The following is a 7,411-nucleotide window of genomic DNA, read 5'->3' on the forward strand; positions in this document are numbered from 1 at the left end:
GCTGCATAAAATATAATTTGACAGTATTGGTATAATAAATATTATACTATGTGTAAGACCTTTTAAAAAATGAAATTTTTTGCTGCTCATTTGAATTAATTACCCCTTTCTTTATAAGAGGGTCATCAACTTGAATATTATCAAACTACACAATATTTTCAGAATATACTTGCCATTATTTTGAAAATAAGTTATTTTAGTATTGTCTCATACTAAAACAAAAATATTTCAATTCTGCTGAAACTCCTAACTTTTAAAACTGAATAATTGTTAAGAGGACAAAGTATATGTGTTCTTCAACATTCCTATGACTACTAACTACTCATTTTCAAATTCTGAACATGCCATACTAGAGACATTCAAAACAATACCTGTTTTCATTTTATTTAATTTTGCAATAGGTGCAGTTTTCAATGGGGCGTTACATGCTTAAATTCAACAGAAAAAATAGCCACAGTCTGGAAGAAGGTAAAATTATGATGTATCTATAATAATTCCTCAAGAGTAAACATTTGTTCATTAAACTAAGCTATTATTTCTATGACCATCAATCCCAAATTTTTATGCCATACAGTCATCCTAGTCAAACAATTTCCAACTTGCAAGGTGCACCTTAAATTCCCTAAATTCCCATCATAACAAGCGTATAACTTTGTAAAAAATACTACACCTCTGCTAATGTGGTGCCCTTCATATTGTGGAAAGAACACTACACTACACTATGCTGCATCATTTTCCTCCCAGTGTTATTCTTGAGATCAAAACACTTGCAAATAATATTTATAAGTATATATTTTATCTATCATAGATATTCAAGAGAACTGAATGTCTGAATATTAAGATCTGAAGACTCTGGTTCAAATCCCACCCAGGAAGGAAGGTTCCTTAGATTTTTACCTCCAATAAACTGCTCACGAAAAGGCTTACACAAGTGGCACAGAAGTTCAAGTGGTAGAGTAATAGCCTTGAGAAAAAACAGGCTCAGGGACAGTGGCCAGGCCTAGAAATTAAGCCCTAGGACAAACCAAACAACAAAAACAAAATAAAAACTAATCCTAAACCTAGCATTTTCCTCATTTTTGTACAGAGGTACATAATTAAGGAAATTTCTTCCTGTGTTATGTATTGGTAGAAGAAAAATGATGTCACAGTTACTCTCTTCATACCACGTTATACCAGAATCTCAAAAAATTGCTCTTTATCTAAATTTATAAATTAATAGCATCAATTTGTTGGCAACTTTGTCTAGATTATTCACATTATCATGTTACTTATGAACTGTTGGAATTAACTATTAACTAAGTTCTAAATATACCTCACTTGAAAGAATAGTTTAGGCAAATAAAATGCCAGATTCATTTGTGAATTTGTAAATTAAATTTTCTACTTAAAATCATTTGGTAGTAACCTATAGAATATTAAAATACAAACAAAAATATTTGATTTAAATCTAAATTCCAATTTAGCCAGGTCTACAAAGTCCTACATTAAATGAACTTTCCTATTTCTCTAGGCTTAAGCTTTTGTAATCCTTCATCATTTCTTTGGACTTTAACAGAATGATGCATACTTTTTCAAATTTTTGTTTGGGAATCATGAGCTCTTTGCATCTAGTAATGTTCTGTTTTGAAGAGACCATTTAAAACACAACTGAGGATTATATATCAGTTGCATTTCAATAGGAAACTTGACTTCTCAAAACATAATGACAAAATTAGCCTAAATATCCAACTGCGTATTCCTTTCTTGTTTATTTTTTTCCTTTCTTGGTTTGTTTTATTGAGACAAAATTATACTACCTAGTCCAGTGAATGTATCACTGTGTAATTCCACCGTCTAATCACCTGTCTTAGTCTGAGTGCTACAATTCCTGGCTTGTATCACATTGTCCTACCATAGTTTGTTGGTTTATTTAATCTAGATACAGACTAGCCATTCTGAAATTCTCCAATAATATTTACCACTAGACTGATGGTTCAGACTGTTCATGTACTATTTTTACAGGTGTTCTAACATTTGACACAGGATATGAACATTTTCAGGTGCACTGAAGGGGTCTCTGATTCATTCCTCCCTGGATCTGATCCCTTTATTAATGATGACTTGACTTTCTTACTATCTCTGTTCCCACCTATGTATATTCTCAAGCTTTTTGGAGAAATTTCACTTGAGGACTTTCTAATATTAAAAATTATCACTCGATTCTAGTCTTATAAGAAATATTTTCTATTATTTTCTAACGTTTCTACATAATGACGTTTCTAGAGAAATGACAAATTTCAAGTTAATTTGTGCTCTCGGTTTTATTGTACAAGAAAATAATACAAAGCTTGAAGGAAACCTTGTCCCTAACTTTTTCGAGTGTGCACTTTAGTCGTAAAACTTTTCTGCAAACTTCTAGTTGAAAGTATTAGAAAAGGAAACAATATGCCATTTGAAGGCCAGCATGGAAAAAAAGGAAATAACATTGTTTTACAGTGTTCTGCTACAAAGAAACAAAGACATGGAGGTTTTCAAATGTCTTATGCATGAATATTTAACTCCTGACATGATTCCCTTGTTGCTAAAGTCAGATATCCATTCCTTTATTCTGGTCGTGAGTTCGCCATATCAATAAAGATTCCAAAAAGCAGGATCCGGTGAGTATGATCAGCAAAAGGAGCCGCTTTTCAAACCAGTGCTTTAAGGATGGTCCCAAGGAAATATGTGGGGTTTTTTTTGTTTGCTTGTTTGTTTGTTTAGTTTGTGTCGCTTCTGGGGCTTGAACTCAGAGGCTGGACCCTGTCCCTGAACAGTTGTCTTTCCTGCCCACCTGCCCCCAAAGCTAGTACTCTAATGCTTGAGCCCAAACTCCACTTCTGTTTTTTTTTTTTTTTTTTTTTTTTGGTGTTTAATTACAGATAAGAGGTTGAAAGCCTCTCCTTCCTGAGTTGGCTTTGAACTAAGACAGTAAGAAAATCAAGTCACATCAACTGTATGGACTTCTCTTTTGAACCAAGAAATATTAGATGAAGTTTATTATAAAGGTAATATTTGACAATTTTTAAAAGTAGAGAATATGTGCAGCAAAGAAGCCATAACTTAAATAACTCAGCAAAAGTAGGTGCACTGAGTTATATTGGAAAATTTTTTCTGCTTGGGAAGATTACTACTGACTTTGTAATTCCTTTTGGGGAAACTTAAAGTATATTTCACTTTTTTGTTGGTCGTGGGGCATGAACTCTGATCCTGGGCATGTCCTTCAACTCTTCAGATCAAGTTGGGTGCTCTGCCACTTTAGATACAACACCTCTCCCGGGTTTCTGGTAGCTAAATGAAGATGTGCCTCATGGACTTTCCTGACCAGGCTAGCTTTGCACCACAGTCCTCTGGTCTCAACCTCCTGAGTAGCTAGGATGACAGGCGTGAGCCACCAGCACCAGGCTCATATTTGTATTTATGTGCACTTAATGACACTGTACACAAATAATGGAAATTTGAATCAAATGATGACATTGCAGCATTTCAGAAAATTTGAGGTAGCAATAAATATGTTATCCTTTTCCATGTTGTTACATTAATGACTCATGAGCTATTGGACTCTAATTTTAGCATCCTCTGAGGTCTGCATTGGTGGACTTAGTATAAATAATTGTTAGTAGAGAAATAGTGAAAGACTGAGATTTTTAGAAAGCAAAGAAGACCAGATATGAAAGAACAACACAGAATGATATAAAACTTATCTCACAGAGATTAAGAACTAGCCTAAGTGATTTAGAATGCTAAAGGCAATGAAGAATAAGCTTACTTGATAACTAGTTCTTTAATAACCAAATATGGTTCCCTAGAACAGTTTCTGGTATAATTTAGTTATTATTATCATTTATTTCTTCCATCTGGATTTATTTCTTCACTTCTATCACAACTATTAATTAGCTGGTGCCATTTTAGTGCCAAAACAGACCAAAAAGATTTCCAAATCTCACTTAGATTAATCCTCACCTGATACCTAAACACATTCTTGACATTAATTGCCACGACCTACTAACAAAACATTTTTTTTCTCAACACAGTCTTCTAATATAGGTAAAGTACATGAATTCAGAACTATTGTTAGGTCATAGTTAGAAGGAGCAATTATATATATCAAGTATAGGTTCTTTATTTGGCATTTACTAGCAAACTGAATTTTTTGCCAGTCCTGGGGCTTGAACTCAGGGCCAGGGAACTCTTCATGAGATTTTTCTTTTATAGCTTAAGGCTAGCACTCTACCACTTGAGGCATAGCACCACTTCTTTTTCTGTTTATGTGCTACTGAGGAATTGAACCCAGGGTTTCATGCATCCTAAGCAATCACTGTAACATGAAGCCACATTCCCAGAGCTTTAAATGACTTTCTTAAGATGACATTACTTTTTTATGTATTATAATTTAGGCTAGGTGGTAGAAAAGGAAGTGGAAAACAATACTAAGCCCAGTAAGGCTGACATTACTATCCCATCACTAAGGAAGTACAGTGTTAAGACCTTCAGGACTCATAGGGTTTTTGCATGTGACATTATTGTTTTACATTATTATGTAAAAAAACATTAACAGTCATCCATAACCTTCTGTTTCCACTTGCAAGTTCAAGAGCCAAATGTCTAAGCCTTTTTATTGATTGGGTGTGTTTCCTAGGAAGGAAGAAAGAGGATGTGGAAGGTGATGTTGGAAAAATATGTATATTGGCTCCCAGTCTACATTTTTTGCATTTTTAAAAAGTGCTACTGATGAACTTCCACATCTACTTGACTATGCTGTCTGCACAAGATGCAGATAAAGGAAGACATTTATTCTGGTAGATAGTCACAAATATTAACAAAACCAGTTCTGGAAAAAAAGTTACTAGTAAAAAGTATTGTCTATAAAATGGTTTCATGTCCTAGCAGAACAAAATGCAGTATTGAAATGATTAGTCCAGCTTTCTTTGAGATTTTATGCTGTCTCAGTATCAAGATGTTCTCTAATGCCAGTAATATACAAGCATAAAAGACCTTATTTGAAGATCTCAGTAGTTTTAGAAACAAATGTACATAGTAGCTTCCTTCCTTCAGAGACATGTGATAGTATGTATGACTGATTGTATTGTAGTTATCTTCTTTTTCCTCTTCATCTCAGGTTGCATATCTTGGCATATTAGTCTGTCCTGCATCAGCTTCCTGTAGGTGAGAATTACCTACTCTACAATGTCAAGATGGGGCATGTGACTTAATTTGGCTTACAAAAATGAACCAGAAGTGGTGAAAGGCTATTTCTAGGGGAAGATTTCTATCCCATTGTCTGTGTCTAAGAGCTAACTTGTTTTTCCTTAGCTATATAAATAACATATCTCCAGAAGGAATCTTCTTTCAACTTATATACAGGAAGAATATAGCATGTGAAATTGAGGTAAAACTATAACACAGTAAGAATAAAGCTAATATTAGAATATGATATTAAGATATTAGTTTCTTACTATTCTTGTATACCTTTATGGTAGTTGACTACAGCACATCAGAATTTAAGAAATACGAAACAAGTACTAAAAAATAGATAATACTTCCTATTTGATGCTATTACATTTTTTAAATAAATAAGAATTCTCTATGTGATCAATTATATAAATGTGTTTAATCACTCTAGAGTACTGTATCTAATATCCACAATCATTATCCACACCTTGTGATTGAGATGAGGAAGAACAAAATATCTAGATTTCTCGCTTCTCTTTTCCTCTTCTCCTTTTTCTAGTGAGAATTCTCATTCTTTCTCCAAATTCTCCTATTAATAAAGGAAGAATGAGACATTGTGGATATCAAGCAAAAGGCTTCAAAGCCAGAATTTTATGTTTTCAGAAATAGATGAAATAAATCAGAGTGGCTCAAGGAAGAAGAAAAGCATGTTTTTTCCACTTTCTGTCTTCAACAATAGAGTCTGAGCACGACTGTAAACATCTAATAAACAATTTGCCTTGGCTAATTTTTTTAAAATATTGTTTTTTTAATAAATAAGAATTTTAATATTTAAAAAATTTTAATATATAGTAATTTGTTGTTTGCTTTTTGTAGGCATGAAATAATACTGCATTGAAAACAGGGGTTATATTGTGGGGGAGGGACATACAAGGCAACAAAGAAATAATCTTATAAATGCGTTATAAACAAATGCATGAAAGAAAAAAAACATTTACATACATATCGTAGGGTTCATTTTCCTAACATCAGCTTATCTGACCTTTTCTGCTTGACTCATACACATACTAGATATTGCAAATAAGGGAAACCATGGGACTTATATAACCCCTGCTTTCACTGTATTTGATGTCGGTATAATTTGTGGAGGGGAAGGGGAAAATCAAGTCATTTAAATAACGATAAAGGTGGACCCGTTGCAGCAATGAGAAGTACAACTTGTCATGTCGAAAACGAACTTTACAACTTTGGTGGGGTGGGGGGAGGAATTGGTGGGGGGCACGGGGGGAGGTTGACAAGGGATGTGAAGGGTAAACAAAGGAGGAGGCTACAATGCTTGATAGGAAATATACTCATTATCTTGCCCATATAATTGTAACCCCTCTGTACAGTATGTTCACAATACAAAAAAAGAAATAATACTTCATTAACATTGTGTGACATGAAAGGCTAAATTTTATCTGAATCTAAACAAAATGAAAAATATATGATGTTAAAATAAATAGCTTTTAGGTACATTTTCAACATGACATACACACAGGGACATTTTTTTCTTCCTTTCCTCTCCACACTTCAATAAGCAGTTCGTTTAATTCAAATAGCTGTGTTGCTTTCACAAATAGATTAGACATAAATAATTAGAAAAAGAGAACTAGGATTGGTGGTGCATTCTTTAAAAATATCAGTCAAATAACTATTAACCATAATTCCAAAATAATAACAATCAAATGCTCTTGAAAAAAGAAGATTGTAAGCAGAATATACAAAAAGTGATAGTGCCAGAACTGCTTCAGGAGCTGCTCTCTGACATTTAAGATTTCTAGTACATGACAATGTTTTAATCAGGATTAAATGGTTTCAAGAACTAAATTTTTTTAGTTATATTTCATTGAAGAAATATCTTGTTCAAAATTAATGAAAAAATAACAGGTTATAGTAGAAAGAATGCTTACACACTCATTGTGGTAGGCAGTAAAATACCTTCCCAAAATATCTATAGTCCCGAAATATCTAATCCATCAAATGTAGATTTACATTTTATATATAAGTTTGGAAAATAATCACCTTTCATTACCTAAGGAACACAAATTTGAATAATTATCAGATCGGGAAAGTATACTCAAAAGTCGTAGCTGTAAAGGGACATCATTAGGTAAGAACCATTAGAAAGATGTAAAGATGCTACATTAAAAGATAAAGGAAAAGACAGCAAATCCATATT

The sequence above is a fragment of the Dipodomys spectabilis genome, unplaced genomic scaffold (genome assembly GCF_019054845.1).
Source record: "Dipodomys spectabilis isolate Male_0828 unplaced genomic scaffold, ASM1905484v1 ptg000327l, whole genome shotgun sequence".
NCBI classification, from domain to species: domain Eukaryota; kingdom Metazoa; phylum Chordata; class Mammalia; order Rodentia; family Heteromyidae; genus Dipodomys; species Dipodomys spectabilis.